Raw genomic sequence first — 26765 nt, 5'->3', positions numbered from 1 at the left:
GAACTAAATGCCGCATTAAAGAAATTGTGACGAAATGTTGGCATGTGCGTAGTGGCGCAGTGTAAAATGTGTCCGAGAGTAAATCCGAAAAGAACCGAAGCGTACCATGTGTAAAAAATGTGTGAAAGCTACAGCTGCAAGCTTATGTTATGCAGCATTGTCCTATGTCGAGATATTGTTCTTATGAATGTAGCACCCATCGCCCTTGTACACATATGTTCTGGCTTCGGTGCACTATCATCGAGGCATTGATCGAGGTTAATAAAAGTGTACCCGCAACGAGTGCGTCGCTCTGGTTTCGGTTTCGGTTTTCGCTGCCATTCGTGATAATAAACCGTTTGCAAATCGTACTTTTTGTTGGCAATTCTTTGGACAGGGAACGAAAACTCGCAATTAAAATAAGCGATACGTAAAATGTGTTAAACGAAAAACTGTTTCAACATTCTTTAAAGTAACTCTAACATTCTAGGGCTCTAAGCGCCATCTGTTTCCGGTAGTCAAAATGTGTCATGGCGGCTTCCTGTCAATTGGATGTGAGCACGGAGGAAGGAAACTCCGTGGATGTGAGCATGGACGTGAGCGTAACCACGACCTACTGTACAGCAGGTCGTGAGCGTAACATGGGAGCTTCAATGGTACATCTAAGCTTTCTTGGTTATCCCAAGCTGTTCCTTATCCTTCCGCGTAATAACTCTTTCTTGTACCCAATAGAATACCGAATAGAGATCGTATAGAAGCTCAGAGGCTGCACCTGTCATTCACATAGACAGGTAAGGTAGCTGTTTGCGACCACTTTCAACTCATTTGGGGCGTACATATTTTTTTGTGTTATTTATGCATGATTAGGCATCATTTTTCACGCCGCCTGAAGTCCTCGCTAAAAGTACGCTTTAAATGCTCTGCACGCCTTAAATTGACACCCATCTGTAACGTGTTTGAGCCGTTATTTATAGCCCATATATTGCGGACTACGATTTTAACCTTATGCGCACTACCGCCCCTTTGTTCTGTTGCGCGCGCGATATCAGTGTTTTTAGATCCAGAAGGCTGCTTCCGCATGAAAAAAGAGACTCGCCGTGTTAGATTGTACACATGGAGAGCGAACGCTGTGACACGCTCTTTAAATTGGCCGACTGTTGCAAGCGCTGGCATCATTGCCGTCGCCGAAGTATATATACAGGCACACTATAATAGAGACATACGTATTTACAGTGCCAAATGAACAATTTTCGTCCCTTGGCGCTCTCCTGCTTGGCCTGACAGGCAGAGGTCACGCAGTGCGTTGCAGTGAAAGCGCATAAACATACAGCGAAATCTACGCGAACGTTTTTATAGACAAATGCTCGAAGATTTCTATCACCAGCTGCCACTTGAAAGTGCGTTTAGCTAGCAAGCCAGCACTAGTGTCTGCGCTTTCAAGCATACACTTGATAATACGAAGATAATGAGACAAAGTGTACACATATGAATGACAGATTCAATATTTCTTGACACTCGTAAATCCTCAAACCTGCCGGTTCTTGGTTAGTGCGTGAAAAAGTGGAATTTTGTGTTGTTTGAAAGCAGACATTGGTTCATCCAAACGTGGCTTTGCGTAGGCCGTCGCATTGTATGAATGAATTATCAAATGCATGGGCATTGGAAATGAGGCGATGTAGCTCCAAAAATGCACCTTTGTTCTCTTTTCACTTTGCCTCATGCTATTCTGTCTCAAGTTTAGCCAATGTCAAAGCAGCAATTTCGACTGGCACAGCAACGCTCATTTGAATGACATCTGTCAATGTCGTAAGTTGTCATTGCTCCTTTCAGCACATATGTTACATGGCCTTTGACATCTTCATCATCACCATCAGCCTGGTTACGCCCACTGCAGGGCAAAGGCCTCTCCCATACTTCTCCAACAACCCCGGTCATGTACTAATTGTGGCCATGCCATCCCTGCAACCTTCTTAATCTCATCCACCCACCTAACTTTCTGCCGCCCCCTGCTACGCTTCCCTTCCCTTGGAATCCAGTCCGTAACCCTTGATTACCATCGGTTATCTTCCCTCCTCATTACATGTCCTGCCCATGCCCATTTCTTTTTCTTGATTTCAACTAAGATGTCATTAACTCGCATTTGTTCCCTCACCCATTCTGCTCTTTTCTTATCCCTTAACATTATGCCCATCATTCTTCTTTCCATAGCTCGTTGCGTCGTCCTCAATTTAAGTAGAACCCTTTTCGTAAGCCTCCAGGTTTCTGCCCCGTACGTGAGTACTGGTAAGACACAGCTGTTATACACTTTTCTCTTGAGGGATAATGGCAAACTGCTGTTCATGATCTGAGAATGTCTGCCAAACGCATCCCAGCCCATTCTTATTCTTCTGATTATTTCAGTCTCATGATCCGGATCCGCGATCACTACCTGCCCTAAGTAGATTTATTCCCTTACCACTTCCAGCACCTCGCAACCTATCGTAAACTGCTGTTCTCTACCGAGACTGTTAAACATTAGTTTTCTGCAGACTAATTTTTAGACCCACCCTTCTGCTCTGCCTCTCCAGATCAGTGAGCATGCATTGCAATTGGTCCCCTGAGCTACTAAGCAAGGCAATATCATCAGCGAATCGCAAGTTACTAAAGTATTCTCCATTAACTCTTATCCCCGATTCTTCCCAATCCAGGTCTTTGTATACCTCCTGTAAACACGCTGTGAATAGCATTGGAGCGATTGTATCTCCCTGCCTGAATCCTTCCTTTATTGGGATTTTGTTGCTTTCTTTATGGAGGACCATGGTGGCTGTGAAGCTTTATATCTTTCAGTATTTTTACATACGGCTCGTCTACACCCTGATTCCGTAATGCCTCCATGACTGCTGAGGTTTCGACTGAATCAAACGCTTTCTCGTAATCAGTGAAAGCTATATATAACGGTTGGTTATATTCCGCACATTTCTCTATCACCTCATTGATAGTGTGAATGTGGTCTATTGTTGAGTAGCCTTTACGGAATCCTGCCTGGTCCTTTGGTTGACAGAAGTCTAAGGTGTTCCTGATTCTATTTGCGATTACCTTAGTAAATACTTTGTAGGCAACGGACAGTAAGCTTATCGGTCTATAATTTTTCAAGTCTTTGGCGTCCCATTCCTTATGGATTAGGAATATGTTAGCGTTCTTCCAAGATTCCGGTACGCTCGAGGTCATGAGGCATTGCGTATACAGGGTGGCCAGTTTTTCTAGAACAATCTGCCCACCATCCTTCAACAAATCTGCTGTTACGTAATCCACCCCAGCTGCCTTCCCCCTTTGCATAGCTCCCAAGGCTTTACTTCTTCCGGCGTTACTTGTGGGATTTCAAATTCCTCTAGACTATTCTCTCTTCCATTATTGTTGTGGGTGCCACTAGTACTGCATAAATTTCTATAGAACTCCTCTGCCACTTGAACTATCTCATCCATATTAGTAATGATATTGCTGGCTTCGTCTCTTAACGCATACATCTGATTCTTGCCTGTTCCTAGTTTCTTCACTGCTTTTAGGCTTCCTCCATTCCTGAGAGCATGTTCAATCCTATCCATATTATACTTCCTTATGTCAGCTGTCTTATGCTTGTTGATTAACTTCGAAAGTTCCGCCAGTTCTATTCCAGCTGTAGGGTTAGAGGCTTTCATACATTGACGTTTCTTGATCAGATCTTTCGTCTCCTGCGATAGCTTACTGGTATACTATCTAATGGAGTTACCACCAGCTTCTATTGCACACTCCTTAATGATGCCCACAAGATTGTCGTTCATTGCTTCAACACTAAGGTCCTCTTCCTGAGTCAAAGCCGAATGCCTGTTCTGTAGCTTGATCCGGAATTCCTCGATTTTCCCTCTTATCGCTAACTCATTCATCGGCTTCTTATGTACCAGCTTCTTCCATTCCCTCCTCAAGTCTAGGCTAATTGAAGTTCTTACCATCCTATGGTCACTGCAGCGCACATTGCCGAGCACGTCCACATCTTGTATGATGCCAGTGTTCGCGCAGAGTATAAAGTCTATCTCATTTCTAGTCTCATCATTCTGGCTTCTCCACGTGCACTTTCATCTGTCCCGCTTGCAGAAGAAGGTGTTAATTATCCGCATATTATTCTGTTCTGCAAAGTCTACTAGTAACTCTCCCCTGCTATTTTTAGTGTCTATGCCATATTCCCCCACTGACTTGTCTCCAGCCTGCTTCTTGCCTACCTTGGCATTGAAGTCGCCCATCAGTATAGTGTATTTTGTTTTGACTTTACCCATCGCCGATTCCACGTCTTCATAGAAGCTTTCGACTTCCTGGTCATCATGACTGGATGTAGGGGCGTAGACCTGTACGACCTTCAATTTGTACCTCTTATTAAGTGTCGCAACGAGACCTGCCACCCTCTCGTTAATGCTATAGAAGTCGTCTACGTTACCAGCTATATTCTTATTAATCAGGAATCCGAAAACATCTTCAGTACGACCTAAATGTGTTTCACAGCTGTGATTGCCTCAGTGTGTATAGAAGCAACGAAGTGATGCCAAATACTTTTGCAGAATAACTGAAATGTGGGCAAGTTCATTCGGATTCATGATTATGGCAGATTTGAACCCAACACTACACAGACTGGCGTTTCGGGTAGTCGAGACAAGATTCTTATTAAAACCCCTTTGAGATTTGGCAAACTGTTATCTAGGTGGGATAAAGTAATTGTGATTCAGAATGGTAGCCTCAACATTGAGCACAAGGCAAGAGGTGAGTTTCTTATTGTGATCATTTTCTACAAGCATGCACATTAGCCTTACAGTAGTACGAGCATCTTTGTAGCGCATCTTTCCCTGTATAAAAAGGGTCATGTTGCTTATTGCTTAGTTGGTGTTATGCATTGTCCGCTTTTATGGTGTTGATGCCCAGGATCTCTACAAAACGGAACTTCTTTGGTACAGTCTTGTGGCTGCTTGTGTTCTCCCTTAGCCAGAGACATGAAGGGGGGTTCACGGTCACTGACCAAGTCTGATGTATAACCCGACGTTTCAGAACTGCATACGGGTTTCTTGTTCACTGAGTTGGACAGGAAATTGTTGTCACTTATGTAGCCAGCACGTGACGTAACGAACATGCATAAATGGCAGGCATAGTCCCTGGTGTCCGGTTCATCGTAGCTGGCGTCGATTGAATGATTAGCGATTCTAGCAGCCGCCGGGATGACATGTTCTTTTCTTTGGCAGCAACAGTGGCATTGTCCCAGTCAATCTTGTGACTATGTTCCTGCGCATGCTCGGCAAATAATAGTCGTGTGACTATTATTTCTTAGATCACATTTTTTTTTTCGTTTCCATGCCTGACCAGACGAACTTTCGTCAAACCCTTGATTATGCAGCCAGAGGCAGTGGCACTGGTTGTGTCCTGTTTGAGATGAATGGTCCTTTTGTCCGTCTCTGTCCACTATGACCTGGGCTTATCTCCTGGCTGCTGAAGTGTGCCTGCATTTTCCAGGTCAACTACTCGGACATTAATGTCTAGATACAAATTGGGTAGATCTTGCATGCCATGCCCAACATCAGAGTAAGTTTTCTGTTTCTGCCAGCACTTTTGCTCATGCACTTTCATTTCCCTCCGGTCCGGGAGTTGTGGAAAGAAGCTGTCTGCAGTAGCTGGAAGTGTAGTCCTAAGCCTTCGGCTCGTAAGCATTTGCACTAACGAGGAGCTATTTTTCATAAAGCTCAGTCTATAATCGTGTCTTGTAGGCATCACCTGACATCTCAAGGGAGTTCTTGGATAAGTTTACAGTGGCTTCTGTGAGATCACTGCGCTCTCGGTAGTGTGGACTGCATGCCATTTGTTGGAATTCTTATGAATTCTGCGAACAGTGAGCTGTGCCCTTTTGCAAGCTACAGTTTGTTGCGGTTCACGGCCACTACACTATTGCACGCCTTGTGAAAACAATGAGGCATTGAGTCACAACCACAGGTCCTGTCAAACTAGCCAGTACTAGCTCAGGATACCCTTACTAGTATTTTGTTATGATGAGCCACCGCACCCCTCCAATAGAAAATATGTCCATGGTGAACTTCTGTAACAGCTTTTCTCAGAATCCTAGTTGCAGGAGTGTCACCCTTCTCTTAGCCCTGTGGTGCTAGCATGCATGACATGACTTGAAGACATTTGCTGTTTGTATGTATTTATGATGCTGTACTTTGTCGTCTTGCTAGGCATTTATTGATTCCAAAGTGGCCTTCAAGTGAGAAGTGCTGGGTGGGTAAGCTCCTGTAGCTTTTTGGGCGCTATGGTTTTGTTGCCACAATATCAACATGTCTTGGACTACATCGTCCTTGTGAAGCCAGAATTTTTTCAGACTTTGCAACACCTTGTCCAGCTCTTTCAAGTGAAGATGCAAAGTTGGCAGCAGCATTAATCTAGTACTTGTTCTTTCTTCAGTTCTTGTAAAGAAGATGGGGAGAGGCAGCATGCATAGCCTTCAATCTTGGTAGACCCTTCTGGTGCCTGTTATTCTCCTTCACATGAGAACTTGACAGTGTATCAGCTGCGGGAAAGTCTTTGCCTAAGATGTACATTATGCCTCATAATGTATCAATCATGTGTGCATTTTATGATTTGGGAAACAGATTGTTGCCCCATTTATAGAATTTATATCAAGCTTGCAAGAAAGAAAGCACTTTTTCTATATCTAGGCATAGCCAGGCATTCTGTCTCTGCAAAATATCTTGAGGCGTATCTAGTAACATGTTGCCCATCGTCTTGCTTTTGGCTGAGCACTGCAACTAGACCACAGCACAAATCATCAGCTGTGATTAGCAGCTGGTTTCTCATTTTGAGGAGCACCAGCCAAGCACTGGATCTGAAGAAAGTATTTCTTTCCATTTTTGAGAATTCTTGATCCTGTGTAGGTTCCAGATAAACCATGGTTTGAAAACAGCATGCTGGACAATGGGTGTAGTGTTTGTCATGTTAGGAGCGAATAAACCTAGATAGGTGGTCATGCCCATTAGCAGCTGTAGTTCTGGAGGATGGTCTTGGCATGTCTGTGACAGCTTTCAGCTTGTTTTCGTTCATGATATGCCCCAAGTAGGATATTATTGTGATGCCAAACTTACGTTTCTCTTTGTTGATGGCAGCTCTTGCACAGTGGGTGCCCTCAAATGTACTGCAGAGTTTGCTGTGTTGCTGTTTAGTTGAGCATCAACTGATAGCCTCGACAATATGACAAGCAACACATGTAAGTTCTGGATGAATATCATTCATATACCATTGTATTTGATCTGGGGCACGCCAGATACCAAATCGCATGAGCAGTTAAAGTGAAACCAATAGAATGGTGCTGTAAAGGTGGTCAAGAACCTTCCGTCATTTCTCGGGGATTTGCCAAAACCCTGAATTTGGGCATCAATTTTTCATACACCAAGCTGTGACTCGTAGTATCTGAAGGGTATGCTCTACTGCAGGAATTGGATATGATGCTCATAGAACTTGCTTGTTCAGTTTTTGTGTAATCCATAAAAGTGTGGAGTGCTACTGATGGCTTCGTCACCACTACCATAAGCGTGCACCAAGGAGTCGGCTCTGTCATAGCTGTCGTAAAACCAATCTTAAACCTGGAGAAATTTGGCTTTCGTCTTCTATAAAAGTAGCCATACAAAACAGTGAAATATTAGTCCAAAGGACGCAGGCTTGAGTTTCAACATTGTCGTGCAAGCTGCGCAAAGTATTTGAGGATGCGGCTTTGAATCTCCTTAACCATTAACATTCTCAATCTGTAAGCGCTCGACTTCACCTTCACAATCACCTCTGTGACCTATTTAGCAAATTTATTTGAAAATAGCAGCATTCTGCCTGATGCACGAGATGGAAATTGATGTTGTGCTAGTCGCCTTATACAGTGACCACAGTAACTTGGAGATCACCACCTTCTTGAAATGTCACGAACCACATTGTTTTCAGGTTAATACAAGAAATCGTGTCTAATAATCATCTGTGACAAAAAGAAATAACTGATGCCCGTGGCAAGGTGCCATTCAAGTCGTTGAGTTCCTCCGGGAGGTAGGGGGTGATACGAGTGAGAACCCTCAAAAGCCGATTATGGCCTTAGCCAAGCAGCCCCAGGTGACATAGTAAAGCTTTTTGGGCACGATGTCATTAGGCACCACCCTATGTAATTTATTTGCTTCCACAACCCCTACATGGCTCACGAGTGTCTGGTGGTAAATTTCTGAAGCCACATCAACCTCAATGTAGCATTCCTAGTTCCGAATACTTCAATCTGCATGCCACTATGTATGGCAGGTGTTACTGGGAAGGAGACTGACGAACAGCTACACATAGATAAAAACTCTCTAAAGGCTGTTATTGCAAAAACACTGCCCAACATCAACACACGCTATATGATACAAGAATGTTGCTACTATCAAAGATTAATTCAGTCAGTAATTGAAAGATGGTTTTACTCAATAGCCTTATAAAAAATGGTAAAAGAAAGCTAATAAATTTGGAACTCATGTTTCAAATCTTGTCTGGAAAAAAAATCATTATGTCTTCAAATATCTCACGCAGCCGCTAATCCTGTTCTACTTCTTCATCACCTTCAGGTATGCTAGAGAAGTCTTTCTCGTCATTGGGCTCCAAAATGTAGTTGAGCAAAAGGAGTAGACCTAGGTGGCTGACAGGATGGCTCTTCTTTAAGTGTGGTGCATAGAAGAAAAAAGCATGCAATTATCTTCAACACTGTAATGAGCATTAACTGTTAGGGATGAAACATGAAAAACCCCAAGGAAAACATTTAGGTTTGGTGGAAATGTAGAAAATACACAGAGACTAAAGACAGTGAAGGAAAATGAAAAATGTTTGTGTAAGCTTCTTCAGCAGTGCGTTTGTTGCCTGTAGACAACACCAGGTAGAACTTGGAAAGCGACCTTCACCCTGAGTTGACGTCAATTCTGCGTGCAATTTGTGCATATTGACACAAAGATGTGGGGCTCCTGCACCGCAGAACAGCGCGCGCAAAGGTCGGCGCTATGAAACACGAAGTGCGTAAGCTGCACGCTCTTGTTCTGGCCCCCTATTAAAGAAAAGTGTATATTTTGCAAGACTCCGTCTCCAATCTGCGTTACATTTTTCTGGTGGAGGTGCGGGGTACGTGCTACCACTCCCAGATCGAACACCGTCTACAAACCTAGTACGAAGTCCGGTCAAGCTGACTACTGTGCAGGTACGGACAAGCTGCCGACTTCAAGGACTGCCGCCTGAGCACGAGCCTCTACGCAGTCAAGTAAGAAGGACGAATACATCGGTTCCATCTTCCTCGACCACGCCGACCGAGTTCGTCCTCAACCAGCCACGAATCCCCACGTCCTTCCATGGGGACACCTTTGAGGATGTAGAGGACTGGCTCGATCACGTTGAGCGTGTTGTAGAATTCAACAGCTGGACTCCAGAGCGCAAGCTACGCAACGCCTACTTTGCCCTCAAGGACTATGTGTGGACGTGGTTTGAGAATCGTGAGGCGGGGCCCTATCGACATGGGACGAATTCCGACAACAGCTAATCGGCACATACGCCAGCTTCGATCACAAGGAGCGAGCTGAATCTGCAATTCAGGCGAGAGTACAGAGGCCGAACGAAAGCGTCGCAATGTTTCTCGAAGATATATGCCGACTTTTCCGACGTGCGGATCTATCCATGCCGGAAAAAAAGAAGCTCAGGAACTTGATGCGCAGTGTCAAGCAAGAGTTATTCGGTGCCCTAATATGCAACCCACCAAAGACTGTTGCAGAGTTTCTCGCGGAAGCCGTATCAATGGAAAAGGCACTGTAGCAGCGAACAAGGCAGAACCGCGACGTGTCGACCCTATCGCGTGACTCTCTCACTATACCCCTGGACAATACCGACGTCTTGCGAGAGCTCATTAGGTTTATCGTTCGAGAGTAGCTTCAAAATCTTCAGGTGGCTCCAGCATCGGTACAGCAGCTCGATCTGGCTGAGGTCGTCCGGGAGGAAATCAGGCAGGCAGTCCAAGTCCCAGAGTGAAGCGAGACACCACAGCACGAGGTACGGCAGCCACAACCTCGCATGTCGTATGCGGAAGCAACGTGAAGTTCGTATTTTTCGCGATGTGAGCGACGTCCCGGACTTTCATGGTGTGCACGTTGTTGAACAAGCAACTGGCGACTTCAGGCCTCGCCGCACGCCATTCATGGCTGAAACACGACCACCCCGCAAGAGCGACGTATGGCGCACCGCAGACCGGAGGCCCTTGTGTTTTCATTGTGATGAAGCTGATCACCTCTACAGGGCGTGTCCTTACCGTCGAGCTGGGCTCCTTGGATTTTCACTGAATGCACCGTGCCCGCGCAATGGTGAACGCCCCCTGGAGTTTGAAGCATACCTCACAGAGGCCAGGACCTTGTTTGCTCCACAATTCCTTAAACCCCAGTCACCGTCACCCGCCCGAAACCGGTCTTCCAGCCCCCTCTTCACACCGAGAGCAACGAGGTGTCGCTCACCCAGCCCTGCCTCCCAGGAAAACTGAGTCCAGCGACCTGCACAGGTGAGGTTGCTGACATTGCGAACGCTGAAGATCCTCCACTACGACGACCGTGATGTGACGTAATTGAGATGCAGAGAAAGCAGTGTAGTTCTGTGTCAGTATCCTGCGACGTACGAGTTACCATAGATGACCACAAAGTCACGGCGTTAATCGACATGGGTGCAGACACGTCTGTTATGAGCCAGAATCTCGCGTGTATGCTGAACAAAGTTTCGACGCACTGGACCGGAACTCAGATTCGTACTGCAGGAGGGCATCTCATAACTCCAATGGGTCGGTGCACGGCACGAGTCAACATTCGGGGCTTCACGTCCATCGGCGACTTCGTCATTCTTCCTGAATGTTCAAAGGACCTTATACTCGGCATGGATTTCCTTGAGGCGAACGGTGCCATCATCGACCTGCAAGAGTCTAGAGTCAGCTTCACTACTACGCAAGCCATAGCGAACAGTAATGACAACGACCGTGACATCGCGCTTCGCGTAACTGACGATCACATCACGTTGCCACCCAAGAGTAGCGTGCTTACCCTTGTCCGATGCGACATGGAGGACGCCGCCGAAGGAATTGCTGAGGCAAACATGCCCCTGCTTCTTGAGCGCCACATTTGTATAGCCAGAGGGCTGCTTCAGGTGCAAAACAAATGTTCAGTCGTTTTGCTAACAAACTTTAGCAACAAGTATCGGCATGTACCGCGAGGAACGAAATGGCTGAACTGAGCTCATTTCTTCACGAAATCACTAACGTTACTGACATTGCCACATTGGAAACCGCATCGTCTCAGCAATCTGGGTTACCCAGCCTAAAAGAACGGTTTCACGTTAACGCCGCTCTGCCAGACCATCAGAAAGACCGTCTACTGAGTCTTGTGAATAAATTTGCGGACTGTTTTTCAACGTCATCCAAAGTGCGGCGCACGTCCATCACAAAGCACCACATTATTACAGACGAGTCTGCACGTCCTGTCCGTCAGCATCCTTACAGAGGGTCTCCAGTGGAAAGGGAAGCGATCAAGCATCAGGTGAAAGAGATGCTCCAAGACGACGTGATCCAGCCATCCACCAGCCCGTGGGCCTCCCCTGCAGTGTTAGTCAGAAAGAAAGACAACACACTACGCTTCTGTGTAGATTACAGAAAGTTGAACCGTGTCACCAAGCGTGATGTTTATTCATTGCCACGCATCGACGACGCAAAGGATCGTCTACAACATGCCAAGTTTTTTTCTTTGTTGGATCTTAAATCAGGATATTGGCAAATCGAAGTTGATGAATAGGATCGTGAATAAACAGCATTTGTGACACCTGATGGGCTTTATGAGTTCAGAGTTCTCCCCTTCGGTCTCTGTTCCGCACCTGCCACCTTTCATACCACCAGCATACCGTGCTTGCTGAACTCAAATGGCAAACCTGCCTCGTATACTTGGACGATGTCGTCGTGTTCTCGAGCACGTTTGACGAACATCTCGCATGACTCGAGAGTGTCCTCACTGCGATCCATACTGCCGGCCTCACCATCAAGCCTGAGAAATGCTACTTCGGGTTCCAAGAGCTCAAATTTTTTCGCCATGTCGTTGGTCCTCAAGGCGTCCGACCAGACCCCGACAAGTTAGCTGCCGTCGCTGAGTTTTCACCACCCACAGACAAGAAGGCTGTCCAACGCTTCCTTAGTTTGTGCGCATATTATGGGCGCTTCGTCAAGGGCTTCTCGAGAATTGCTGAGCCTCTGACAGGGCTTACATGCGACGATGCGCCTTTCATTTGGGCGGATGAGCAGCAGCAGTCTTTCAATGAATTGCGCATTTGCAAGAGGCCCCGATACTTGCTCATTTCGACGAAGACGCTGACACTGAAATCCATACTGACTCCAGCAATGCGAGTCTCGGCACTTGTGCAGTGGCTAGCTGGTGCGGAACGCACCGTTGCTTATGCAAGCCGCATTCTCACCAAGGCTGAGAAAAACTACTCAACTACTGAAAAGGAATGCTTAGCGATTGTGTGGGCAATTGGCAAATTCTGACCCTACTTGTACGGTAGACCCTTTAACGCTGTCAGCGATCAACCACGCCCTGTGCTGGCTTGCCAACCTCAAGGATCCTTCAGGCAGACTAGCCCATTGGAGCCTGCGCTTACAAGAGTATGATATTACAATTGTCTACTGATCTGGCAGGAAGCACAGTGACGCTGACTGTTTGTCACGTGCACCACTCGCCACGACCTCATTGGACCCTGGCCATGACTTGCCATTTGTCGGCGTTATCGACGCCATAAAGATGGCTGAGCACCAGCGCGCTGACACTGAGCTGCTGCCGCGGATCGAACACCTCCAAGGAGTTGAAGGTGTTTTACCCCGCTCGCTCATGCGTGGCTTATCATCATACTACTTGCACAACAACGTCCTTTACAGGAAAAACTGCAGAAGCGGCCCAATACGTACCTCCTTGTCGTGCCATCGGCACTACGCCACGACATTTTGCAAGCCTGCCATGATGAGCCATGCGCGGGACACCTGGGATTCGCCAAGACTTTAGGCAAGGGTACGAGAGAAGTATTACTGGCCCCGGCTTTATTCTTCTGTGCAACTGTACATGAAGACCTGCCACGACTGTCAGCGCCGCAAGACAGCACCAGTTAAACCGACTGGCTTTCTCCATCCTGTGGACCTTCCTCAAGCACCATTCCAACAAATAGGAATGGATCTACTTGGGCCGTTCCCAGTGACCTCTTCATGCAACAGATGGATAGTTGTTGCTACCGACTACTTAACCCGGTACGCCGAAACTGAAGCTATTCCGCAAGCAAATTCATATGAAGTGGCCAAGTTCTTTGTACGCCACATCGTCCTACGACATGGTGCACCGTCTGTTCTCATCACCGAATGCGGTACAGCATTTACAGTGGAACTTATGCAGGATGTTCTCCAGCTGACGCATAGCTCTCACCACAAGAGCACTGCATATCACCAATGGATTAACGGAACGTCTGAACAGAACGCTGGCTGATTTGTTCTCCATTTATGTCGACGTAGAGCACAAGACGTGGGACGCGATCTTACCCTATGTGACTTTCGTGTATAACACTGCTGTACAGGAGACTACACAGTTTACGCCGTTCGAACTTGTATACGGGCGCCACGTCAGGTCAACACTTGACGCCATGCTACCACTGGCTGATAATAGCCCTGACACCCTTCGACACAACTAGGGTCGACGCGACATCCATTACAATACCGGCGGCTGCGTGTGGGTCTGGACGCCTGTCCGCCGCCGTGGACTCTCAAAAAAGTCGATCCGCCAGTATTTTGGTCCCTACAAGGTTACACGCCGCCTCAGTGACATTTCTGTTCCCTGTTCCCCTGTTCACTCTGTCGTCGTCCTCTCGCTGAAGTTGTTCACGTAGTGCGCATGAAACCATACTATGCACATACGTGAATGCCGAGATGCACCTGAGGAGCTCCATTTCTTATGTCGCTGAAATAACTTTTTGACTCGACCGAGACGGTCGCTTTTCTCATGGGAGGCAATTGACACAAAAATGTGGGGCTCCTGCACCGCAGGACGGTGCGCGCAAAGGTCGGTGCCACTAAAGACGATGAAGTGCGTAAGCTGCACGCTCTTGTTCTGGCCCGCCATTAAAGAGAAGCGTATATTCTGCAAGACTCCGTCTCCAATCTACGTTACCATATAGTCCTTGTCGGGTGTACAATTAGACTTTATATTGCATGTTTTACATATTACTCATCTGATGTCTTAGCAGCATAGGTTTTTCCTCTGCCTTTCTTGTAAAAAAATGTTTGGGAAGTGTGCAAGTGCATCTACTTTGATTTTTTTTGTGCATGGCACATGTGCTGTTGGCCTGGAACTGATTCACAATATTAACAGCCGTAGCGTTCAGGGCCCCATGTCGCTGAAAATCCAGCAGTGGTGTTGGCGACCTTTTTCATGAGAAAATTAATCCCAAACCATGCATCCCGATTCATGCAGGCCCTCCACGTGGCATATAGGCGTTACTGAACGAATTAAAATTCTCAAAGTAGAATGTGTGAAAAATTCATAAAGTATGACTTGCACACAACCTCGAGACATGATAGCGTTGGATTGTGATTTGAATATGCGAGAAAACATAATTCTGTTGTGCAGAAACTCAAACACAAACCCCTTTTCCAGCTGCCATTTCAGGTCTGTCTTAGGAATGGCACGCCCCAGAAAGCTCGCCTTCGTGCATAGCGTTTGCCACCAGCATTTCCAGGAAAACATTACAGAAGCATAAGCTGCAGCTGCCCGGAAGCGTGAGAAGCAGCCAGGGATCTTTTAATGCTATCGTGTTCCACTCTTAAAGGCTCAGCTTAAGTGTCCTCCAACCTTTTTTTTTTTTTCGCTGTTTGGGGACTGCCTTCTTGAAGGTGTTGCTTCGTTTCCTTTCTGCTGTAGGGCGAATGTAATATCTGCTTTGAACAACGGCAAAGCCACATTTTGATTGCACTTGATGCTGGCTGCACTAGTGCAGCATCTCTCCTGAACACTATTCCAACAGTTCACTATGATGTTATCACTGAAATAGAATACACAAGACACCTTCGTGTACCACTTCATCTACCTCGAAGTAATATGCCATAGCTCTATGATCATATCCTTAACATCCACTACTTTCTTGGATTCATTTCAGATAGCTGGAATGTACAGACTAAAAAAGCTCGGAAGCGCTTGCGCTCTTTGGAGAATTTTGTATGAGCATTTTCAGGCTGTTCTGGTGACACTAAAAAATACTGGCTCTCCTGTAATCGAGAGTGGATGTAAGCATGAAATGGCTGCCAACAAAGCAGATTAATTGTAGATGACACTAGCCACAATCTTAAAATGGGTGTAGCGTACATTCGAAACTGCACACCCCACCCCACCGCACCACGCAACTGTACACTGGTCCATATGGAAGCAAGTTTCCTGTCAAAGACAGAACCCCATTGCAAGTCTCGTCTCGGTCCACCAGATGCGCCGTGGACCTCGCGGACTGCTGGCATTGAAAAGAGCACAAGCAACTGTGTCTCAGTGCCAAAAAATGACAACCAAGTGTACAGTGCCTTGTATCTGCCTCTGAACGTCGCTATTAGAAGTGACAAATAAAACTTCAGCGTACTAGAAGTTACAGCTTGAGTGATATTGTGAGAAAATATTTAGAACTCAGAAGCAATATTTTTTGTAACATGTTTGGGAAGTAACTAGCATATGTATTGCAGTCTTGACTGTTTGCCCGGATGAGCTGGTTTGAGTGACAGGATAATGACTCTGGCTTTTGGTTCATTGAAGGTGGCTGACAACAGGAGCTGAAAGCATTTCATGCTTAAAATGTCTGCAGCAGCGGCACTGTTTGATTAGTCAAGGACCCCATTTCATGGCCCTCATCGAACACTGTTTCTGCCTTTGTAACGCTTCCTAGAATTTATCCTTCAAATTCTTATGTGAAAGAACCATGCATCAATTTTGGCGTATTTCTCAAACTGTACGAGCAGAATTGCTGCTGATTTCATAAATACAACCTATAAATCAATACAGCAGAATTGTTAGTTTAAATATGTAATCCAAATCAAGGAGCCATTCTCAAGACGATGTACCCGCTGGCACTGATGCGTGGCATTCCTGGCGTTGGTGAAATCTTTATTCTACATGATAAAGCATGAAACATTCACACGTGCTCTTCTTTCCTTCTTTTTTGAGCTTTGCTGTTTCAAGGAGCTTTGCCCTTTAAGTGGCAGCAGCCTGATTGACATCGCTTCTGACTCACATATTTAACATTTTTGCACAGATTGGTCAAGGAGTAGCCAGATTTTGAGAGGTACATCTTTAGCAGAGTCTATAGGTGCTGGCTTTTGGTGTGGAGAGACAAGCAGCTTCATAGCTTCCCTCCTGTCTCTTGTCATTGTGTCAGCAAACTGAAATGAAAACTCTCGAAACAGTATATTTGCTAATGAGGAATCTTTGCAAGGCACATTGTGAAGTGCATGCCAATGAATTGCTTCAACCTTTTACATTAAACAAATTATGCCATGTGCTGTCGAGAGGCAAATAAAGCTGTTCGCTTTAAAAATTAGCAATAATATCCGCAGTTTGTGAAGTGATTGAGATATTGTTACCCACTACCTTCAACAAAGATGTTATGGGAAACAGTGCAAGGAACTAACATACTTACACTAATTGCAGGTATTTGGCGGAGTTGTATGGGAGACAAGATAGCCAACCAATTTTCCTCTAATGCATGTGAGCTTTGTCATCTTCATGGTGTAATGTAATCGTTTCAGGTAGCGGATAAAGAATGTGTGGCAACATGAAATGGCCTTTGACGACACAGGCGAGTAGTGGATGCCACACTTCAGTTCTAATTAAAGTTACATCAGCACAGAGCATGTATGCTACGACCAAGTTGGGTCCAGACTTTGGATTACTGTGTACAGTGTCACTCTCTTCTGCATTGCAGAAGATGGAAGCCAGTGTTTCTTCGCTGTTGCCATTTCAATTTAGTATATTTTCATGTTTTCATGCTCTGCAAAATACAGCCAGAGGTTGCACGGTCTTGAAATGAAGACTACTTTTTGTGTTTTCAAGACAGTTTTAGCTATAATAAACGGAATTTCCAAAAAAACAAATTTTATGTTTGGCCTGCTTTCTTTTGGGTGATCAGACATGGGACCCATTGAGGCATCATGGCTCATATGTGCTCCATTTATGCTTGAGAGGTGTGTGCACAATGCTCCTTGCATGTTGAAAAAAAAAAAAAAAAATGGGGACCACCCATAATTGGTCTTGGTTTGCTTTCTTAGCCACAAGTGTTATCTGAAAATATAGCTGCTTTTTGTTACTCTTTCTGGCGGTGCATTTTAGATACATAAAAATTATGATGGACGTGCATGTTCAGTGTGATTGCAGGAACGAGAAACTTTACTGGAAGATCCTTTGCAAGAGATGCAAGCGCTTGCCCATTTCATGAAAAAAAAAAAAAGGCTTTGTTTTCATTGTATACAGTAAGCTAAGGGTCAGGCGGACTTGATCACAGAAGCAAAGAGAGAAATTGGTTGACAGAGAAATGCAAAGCCTGCTGACCACATCGTAACTGTCTAGCGCGTAGACAACACCTGCACGTTGGCCAACAGCATGGGAAAGAAGGGATGGAAAGATGAAAGAGATTGCCATGAAGCACATGTGGTGAAAAGGAGAATGAAGCAAGAATTGGTAGCATTTAGAAAAAAGCTAGATATTCTTGAGAAAACTGAAACATTGGACAAATAATAGCAACCTTTATCAAGTCTTACCGCCGTATTCAGCAATACATCTTGAAGCTCATGCTTGACTTGATATAAATGACGAATGGTGTGAACGTGCCCAAGATGCTCATTGCGTTGCTTATGGTGTGTTCATGACAGGCGTCATTTAAATCGAGTCAAGCATGGGCTTGAAGTTAAGATGCATTTCTGAATACGGGGGTTAGTGTTATGGCATGGTGAGGCTCTCTGGAATGAAGACTTCATGAACTAGAGAATAGATGTGCCCGTGAGAACCTACTTTTACGTTTTATCGCAGACATCTGAATCACAGGAGCAGTCTGAAGCATGTGGTAGGTTTGTGAAGAATTTCCGAGAAACCTGCATGGGTTTCTCTGTAACAGTTAGCTACAATCGGGTGTATGACTCATTTTACATTTGCTGATCACCTTGCATATTTCCGCACAATGCTTTCGTCATTACTGTTGAGATTCATTACTGTTCAGTGGTTCTTGTTTAACAAAATGGAGTCGTGAGAAACGAAGGAAAAAGGGAATCTTTAGGCACTGAAAAGGCAATACAGGCATGAATGTCAAAAGAGGCACTTGTAGGCAGGATAAATGCAAGATTACCTAGTTTACATGGCCATAGTTTGTGCTTACAAAGAAGGCAGAAGAAGGATGCCAGGAAAAAATAAGCATTTCGTCTGAGATTCCTCTCATTATGAAGCTGTTTACAATGATGAGAGCTAAATACAAAAAGTGTGGTCCTAATGAACGGACACGTTCTCCCAGTTGGAAGGCCGTGAGGCTTGGCCTTCCGGTCCCGACGTGGGAGCGGCCCGCTTAGTGATTAATTATCACTACTTGCAGGACCAAATAAAGTTTTCCTTCCTTCCTTCCCAGTTGCAATTCATAGTTTAAGTAAGATTTTGAGGGACTTCAATCGCACCTCAAAAAGAAGTCCATGATCAATAAACAGTGCAGGAAGCCAGTACAGCAGTTTTCATTGACAGTGAGTTGGCCCTAGGATATGATCCAGTTTGCATCTTCAATAAAATGGCTATTGATTGGCTACTATTGATCTGTACAATAAGCGCAGCACGCATACAGAACAGCACACAGTCCCATTTATGCCTTGGGCCTCACTTATACCATGTTAAAATTGTGGAAATACAAGATTCATAAAACCAGCTCTCTTTATCACCTTATCTTAGGGAGGGACTTGTCGATGTTACAGTGCAGAGCACGAACATTTCCTTAGGAGAAGGCTTCCAGTTATTTATGTACATGGCAGAGGTTCATTACCTCTTGAAAACTGTTCTGCATAACACTCGTGCTTCACACATCTGTCATGATCCATCAAATACGGGATAAGTTGGGTGCTGCAGATAAATGGTTCCTGCAGAGCCTAAAGCTACAGCATCAATAGGTAGCTAAATTTTCATTCTTGATGTTTGGTCCAGTTCTCTGAAACATACACATAGAACTGAAACTGTTCAATCTGAATACCAATATTAAATGTGTTATTTTGGGGCTTCAATGATTTGCTGAAGTTGATGGAAAGTGAAGGACTGTATAGAAAAAATGGCTGTAAGGTCAACTGTAATCTGCGCATAACCTTTCAGATACTGTACTAAATATAATCTAAAACACATGAAAAGTTTTTATAGAACAAAGTACAGCCACACTGGATCACACTGGCATCATTATCATATGTCACTGGTGTGGCACTTCAACACAATGTGGAAACCACCATGGCTCGTACAATGCTCCGAAGGATACATTGCAATAGCGCAACTATGCTCAATGGCATTTGAACTGTTTCTTGCAATTTACAACTTCTAGCCATGCACTTATTCATTTATGACTTGGATGGTCGTGAAGCCTAAGTGCTTTTCTACCTAGCAATACTGCAAGCTTGTCTGCTGACACTAGCTGCACAAAAGAGCAACAGTAGCTTGTGCTCCAGCAGAACTTGAGGGCGGATTACAAGATCTTGCCACACTATAGATGAGAAATATGAACATACTCCCAAGCTTCAATATCTTAGCTGGTGTAAAGCTGCAATACAGGTACTGCACTCCCTTAATTACACTGCGTACAGCTGTCAAACTATACCTCTGGTGCTATGCACATTTTGGGGATGGCAAGAAGTTCCACTAGACAAGGTATCAACCACACAGGCATTTAAAACATTGAGTTAAGGGTGTTTAAGACTGACTAAACACAATTTGCCACTTGGCTTGGATCTCGATTCATTTCCCCTCTAGTGTCATTGACTGAAGAACCACAACACTGAGGAGTAAAGTAGCAATGCTTTGTTGTTTTGCCAGTTTACTAATAGCAAGAAACTACGCTCTAGCACTGTAGCATAATGAAAGAACAAAAGGTCAAGTTTATTGAGCAAGCTTGATCAACCAGCTCTCCAGTAGTCTGGGCCCCACGTCAGAGGGTATCGTCGTATGGTGTCATGACTACAAAAGTGCATGAAGCCTACTAGAGGCTGCAGTTTCAGTAGACGGTAGGGGATAACCCCTAATTAAGGGTAAGCCTTTGCTTTTCACAATGATCGGCCAAATTTAATCACGATTTCCCACTTCTCCGCCGGTGCAGAAATGCCATCGTCCTTTTAAGATTGGCCACATTAAAAAACGTACGTACGTACAGTCCGGTACACTGCGGCTGGTCGCGTCGCAATCCCGTGTTTCTCTAGTTTTAACTCCCGCGCAATACGTATGTAGTACTCAACAATCTGTTTGCTCTGGCGCAGTTAGAAGACGATCGTCGTCGTGCTCTTTGCGCATAACAAACGCGTCACACACACGCGTACACACAACTCGATTGTGCAACACGCGCTGATCCACCTTGTATCGCTTCGTTCGTGGTCGTGCTGTTTGCGCGAACAAACTCGATTGCTCTGCGCACACCAAACGCCAAAACGCGATGTTCCACCTTCGTCACACACGCAACTCAATTGCTCTTTGCACACACCAAGCGCGTCACACACACACAGCTTCGATTGCCGTAAAACGCGCTGTTCCACCTTGTATCGCTTCGTTCGTGGTCGTGCTGCTTGCGTGCACCCTATCGCCATAGAATAAAGACTAACTTTATGCTGTCGCTCCGGCGATTTGGCACCCTACGCTAGCGCATACTTCTATGGGCCCCGAGCGCGCGCGCATGGGGACTAGGGCGTTTCAGGAGCTAGGCGCGTTTTTTGCACGACAACTAGGGACCTAGGCTCCCCTAGGGCGAAAAGTTACCTAGATACATAGTTCCCGTTGGCGCCGCGGGGGCGGCGCTGCAGTCGACCGGCTGCACAGGCGAGCGAATGTAAATGCGCGGCCCGGATGCCATCCTCCTCCTTGGGCACAACAATCGGGCGCCCTAACCACTGCACCACCACGGCTTAAAATTGCATTCTGTCAGCTGTAGTCACGTTCGACTAGCGTTTAATGAGCTAAACCATTCTTGCAACATCACTGAAAGGCCGACGCGTTGCGTGCACGACAGGCCTGCGTCCTTGCGTATGCTTGAAGCCAGCGGCGCGTACCATGCATCGATGGATGGATGGATGGATGTTATGAGCGTCCCCTTTGGAACGGGGCGGTGGGTTGCGCCACCAAGCTCTTGCTACTATGCTGCCTAATATCCTACCTAGGTTAACCAATGAAAAAAGAAAAAAAAACACTATGAACTACCACGTCCAAACTTTCTGATCCCCTATTGCGAATTGTGCTTTTGTACGTCTCCGTCTTTTCCCTACTTTTCTTCCACCAATCGCCTCTTACTAATGTCTATTGGACCTGTTTGCTTTACCACTTCTCCAGCTGAACCCAAGGGCTTCAAGGAGGCCAGTGGTGCCTAAATCGACCGCTGGGTAGACGTCTTCACATTCTAATAAAATATGCTCCGTCGTTTCCCTAGCTTTACCGCAGCAAGCACATGCTTCTTCTTCCTTCTTATATCTCGCTTTATAGGTGCGTGTTCTAAGGCATCCCGATCTCGCTTCGAAAAGTAATGAGCTTCCCTTGGAGTTATCATAAATGGTTATCGTAAATGGACGAAGTCCATCGCATTACGGCCAACAGCGCCACCTACGTCCGGCTTCAAATGGAGGAGCGGCTTCCATCCGCCGTTGGCGTCCGCGAGCCACAATCGGTGGCGACCAATGAGAGCTGCCCCTTCTTACCGCTTCGGCTGTCGCCGCCGGGCTTTTCTTTTTTTCTCACCCATCTTTTAATTCCTGCTGTGCAGCGCGGTTGAGGTGTCCTCTGCGGAGAGACAGTTACTGCGCTGCACTTAATCCCATATTTCCATCTCCTTTAGAATCTCTAGGAGACGTGCGCAGGGGCAACGCCTCCTCTAGAAAGATGCCTGCGGCGTCGCTCGCTTAACCATTGTAGCTGTCGCGCCTTGAGTTGCGGTCAGTTGTCAAGAGACGGCGCCACTTACGTCCCTATCTCCGCCAAGGGGACTGGGGCGGTGTGGTGTCGCGGCGGCCGCGCTGCCATGCGGTGATGTGCGCATGTGTTGCAAGCGACCACCGCAACGATCGCTAGCTACCGCCTCGAGTGAAAAGGGGGAAAGGTAAGGGGTAAGGGCAGCAGGTTTTCGGCGCACGCAGCAGGCATCTTTTTAAAGGAGGCGTTGGCGGTTGAAACTGGTCAACGCGTTGAACTGGTATTACGCGGACCCGGCCGACCGCTCGTTTCGTACTATCGTCTGCTCGCGCTTGTTTTGTTTTGTTGGTTTGGCCTTGTTCGCGCTTGCTTCAAATGCCATTATGAGAAATAAATGGGTGAGCAGGTTCGCAAAAGAATTCATACCGCAAGAAGCCGTGCAAAAGCAACACACGTACACCAGCGCAAAGCACAGAAGTGCTCGCAACTGCGTGCGACGAACGCGAGCAATGATGTCATGTCGGTGAGGCATCGCCCGCCCTTTAGAACGAGCTGGCGGATGGATGGATGGATGGATGGATGTTATGAGCGTCCCCTTTGGAACGAGACGGTGGGTTGCGCCACCAAGCTCTTGCTACTATGCTGCCTGTTATCCTACCTAGGTTAACCAATGAAAAAAGAAAAGAAAAAAAAAAACACTATGAACTAACACGTCCAAATTTTCTGATCCCCTATTGCGAACTGTGTTTTTGTACGTCTCCGTCTTTTGTCGTTTCCCTACTTTTCTTCCACCAATCCTCCAATCGCCTCTTACTAATGTCTATTGTGGGCCTGTTTGCTTTACCACTGCTCCCGCTGAACCCAAGGGCTTCAAGGAGGCCAGTGGTGCCTAAATCGACCGCTGGGTAGAAGTCTTTACATTCTAATAAAATATGCTCCGTCGTTTCCATAGGTTTACCGCAGCAAGCACATGCTTCTTCCTTCTTATATCTCGCTTTATAGGTGCGTGTTCTAAGGCATCCCGATCTCGCTTCGAAAAGTAATGAGCTTCCCTTTGAGTTATCATAAATGGTTTCTTTCCTGATTTCGTTTTTTCCTCGTAAGTAGTTACTCATGGCAGGTTTCTTTTCCATTGCCGCCACCCATGAGATTAATTCAGCCTCTCTGACTTTCCGCTTGACCTTCCTTGTTGCTGTGTTGCCCACCCCACAGGCCGCATACTTGCTGGTAAGCTTCCTAGTTCTTTTCCTCCACTGTGAATCGATGTTTTGCCTGTACAGATACCTGAACACTCTCCCAGCCCATTTACTTTCTTCCATATTCCTCAGCCGTTCTTCATACTCAATTTTACTGCGAGCTTCCCTCACTTCAAAACTAGTCCAGCCCATATCCCCCTGCCCAGCTTCATTTGTAGTCTTCCCGTGAGCGCCCAATGCGAGGCGACCCACTGACCTTTGGTTCCCGTCGAGTCCTGACTGTACCCCTGATTTAAAGCAAACAACCGCATTTTCCAAAATTAAGTCCTGGAACCATTACCCCTTTCCACATACCTCGGAGGACCTCGTACCTATTGTATCCCCATAACGCTCTGTGCTTCATTATGGCTGCATTTCTCTTCCCCTTGACTGTTATGGTTTTTTCCTGTGTTTCCATATATCCATTGCCTTCGTTTATCCATATACCAAGGTATTTATATTCTGTTACCCGAGGTATTTCTTGGCCCTGTATCTCCACTGTCTGTTCACTGTTTTCATTGAATACCATAACACCTGATTTTCTAACACTAAATTTCAAACCTAAATTGCTGCCTTCCTGTCCACAGATATTAGCCAGACGTTGCAAATCACTTTGCTTGTTAGCGAGCAACACAATGTCGTCCGCATAAAATAAACCTGGGAGTTGCTGCTCTATTACTGTACCTGCCTGTTTGTATGAGAGTTAAACCCGATATTACTTCCTTCTAGCGCCCTCTCCTTCCTCACCATGTACATCATAAACAGCAGCGGGGATAAAGGGCACCCCTGCCTCAGTCCCTTGTTGATATGAACTTTCTCCGCGCTCCTCATCCCTTCCCATTCAACGCAAACGGTATTTTCTAGGTAAATCTCTCTCAAAAGCTGTAGACAATCGTTACCTAAGCCTTCCCCTTCCAGAATATCCCACAAAATGTTGCGGTCTACGTTGTCGTAGGCTCCTGTAATTTCCAAAAAGGCCACATACAACGGTCTGCTTTCTGCTTTTGATATTTCAATACACTGAGTAAGAACAAACAAGTTATCATCCAAACGCCTACCTATTTTAAAGCCATTCTGAAGCTCTCCCAAAATGCCATAATTCTCTGCCCATGCTTGAAGCTTTAATTTGATTGCCTGCATTGCTAGCCTGTATATTACCGATGTAATGGTCAACGGTCTATACGAGTGAATTCTGTCTTTCTCCCCCTTACCTTTATAAATTAAATTCATTCTACTTTGTCGCCAACTGTCTGGTATTCGTCTATCTTTTAAAGTTTTTTCCACTGCTTTCACCAGAGCTTCCTTACTTTTTGGTCCCAGTTCATTTATCAGCCTAACGGGAACCTCGTCTAGCCCTGTGGCTGTGCGCTTAGGAATTTTCTCTTCCGCTTTCTTCCAGTCAAATTTGTCAGCACCAGCTCCTTTTCCACTTGGGTCTCTTTCATGCTCTTTTTTTTCTTCAAATACAACCTCGTCCTTGCCTTGGAAAGATTCGGCTGTTACTTTTTGGATGTAATTTATTGCCGCTTCTCCTTCCAGTCTGTTTTCATCTTCGTCTAGGATATGTTGTTGTATTATTGTTGAGTTCGTGCCTAATAATTTTATGTGATTCCAAAATATTCTAGGTGCGGCCTTCTTTTTCTCACGTATTTCTGACAACCAACGTTCACTTTCACCTTTTAATTTTGCTTGCACCAGTATTTGAACCACAGACTTTTTCTCCCGGTATATTTCCCATTTACTGGTTACTTCATCCTGTGGCAACTGCGCCTTCTTTGCCTGCCTGTGCTCTCGAGATGCTTTCGGCCCCCGAACATATAGCGCCGCACTCGGAGGATGGCCGAAGCACACGCGAGTCGCCGACGTGCGCTCAGCACGGCGAGGAGCCGCTGTTCGCACACCTCTCATAATATTCTTTACACCGTGGGTTAGGGTAAGCACTTTTGTAATGACTCTCTTTTCAAACTGCAGTTACTCCAGGGTCTAGGGTCAAAGTTGCCTTGCGTTTCGTTATGTTAAACATGGTCAGTTGCCTATTGCAAACGTCTTGTTTAGCATTTATAATCACTTCGTACGTTAATTGTCGTTGGGCGCGTATCCTTTTTATGATCTCACATAAGATTTGCAGTACGGCAAAATATTGATAGGAACTTGCGATGGCATTTAATGAGGGGGGAAATACACTTACAGCAAATATCTAGGTTAGGTTCGATTAGGTTAGGTTAGAACAGAGCTTAGATGAGTAGATCTGGCTCCCGGTGCTCCTAATTTTTACAATATTCAAAACACTACCTCACGGTGTGTTTAATTCACAGGAGATACGTCTTTACCTTATCATTCAAGAAATTCAGATACAGCTAACAGTCGAGACGAGCAGTGCGGGAAAACACTGCTCGCTCGAGCCACCAGGCCAGCGTTCCTTCGGCGTCGAGCTCACTAGTGAGCAATGATTTCGAGGAGAGTGTGGTTGTCCTCGATATTCCTCGACAGTCGCGAGACGAAGTCCGTAGGATGCCGGCGAAAATTGCCCAGTACCAGTGTCACTCGCGTGATGTTCCTGCTGCGGCTGACTGTGTCAGCCAGGCACTCCTCGTACTTGCTGCCAGTGGCAACCGTGAGTGTTCCAATGCTCGCGTTACGCGTGATGGCATCACACAGCATTATCCAGCACGGGGTTGGTGCATTCGTAGGGACCTCGTCTTTGCTGACATCCAGGATTATTTCACGTAGTACGGTCGTTTCCCGGATGTACTTGGCGAGAGAGGTGAACAAAATCAAATTACTCTCGGAGATTTCGAGCGACAGTGAAGTGAAGTGAGGCAACGTAGGCAAGCGTTCGAAAGCGGTCAGTGTCACGTTGTCGGGGCACTGAAGCTCCATGTTTGAAAATGCCCCGAATTTCATGAGGCCTAGTCTGTGACCGTGTACACTAGCTCCGAAAGAAACTTTTGACGACGACTCGCTTTGCTCTAGTGCTTCAAGGACATGCTGGACTCTTCCACAAAACATAGTATCGTTTCCCGAGACGTGTAGGTTCTTTGGACATTTGTGGCAGAAACGCGAATAATGTGATCCACTTCCGCGGACTCCACAAGCCGTAAGGAAGGGCGAGCTCTTCCAACGTCTTGTTCTCTACCAGCGCCTTCACGCAGCGTTCGAAAGTGGATTCTGGTATCCTGACACTCCATAGCCACTTCGCGTCAATGGTCAGCTTCGTGAGGGCGTCGCATTCCGTGAGAATTCGCGACAGGTACTCCACACATCTTTCATTGTGGAGAATAGAATCAATGCGCAGCGTCGAAAGCCTCCTGTTGGCTAGGATGACCTCCCC

The 26765-nt window shown here is 46.0% G+C and overlaps 1 long non-coding RNA gene across 4 annotated transcripts; it reads left to right on the top strand.

Moving 5' to 3' along the window:
* Nucleotides 1-534: 534 nt before the first annotated feature.
* Nucleotides 535-21128, top strand: LOC129381009 (uncharacterized). 4 transcript variants are annotated; one of them, XR_008609257.2, is made up of 4 exons: nt 535-635; nt 712-770; nt 7125-7225; nt 14712-21128. It is a non-coding gene; the product is annotated as an uncharacterized lncRNA (long non-coding RNA). The 4 variants fall into 4 exon arrangements; XR_011895933.1 differs by lacking the exon at nt 712-770; XR_008609256.2 differs by having other exon boundaries at nt 535-770.
* Nucleotides 21129-26765: the final 5637 nt, after the last annotated feature.

Source organism: Dermacentor andersoni, chromosome 1, assembly GCF_023375885.2.
Source record: "Dermacentor andersoni chromosome 1, qqDerAnde1_hic_scaffold, whole genome shotgun sequence".
Classification (NCBI taxonomy): domain Eukaryota; kingdom Metazoa; phylum Arthropoda; class Arachnida; order Ixodida; family Ixodidae; genus Dermacentor; species Dermacentor andersoni.
The sequence above is the reverse complement of the archived record's forward strand: the minus strand, read 5'-3'. Positions and strand labels throughout refer to the sequence as shown.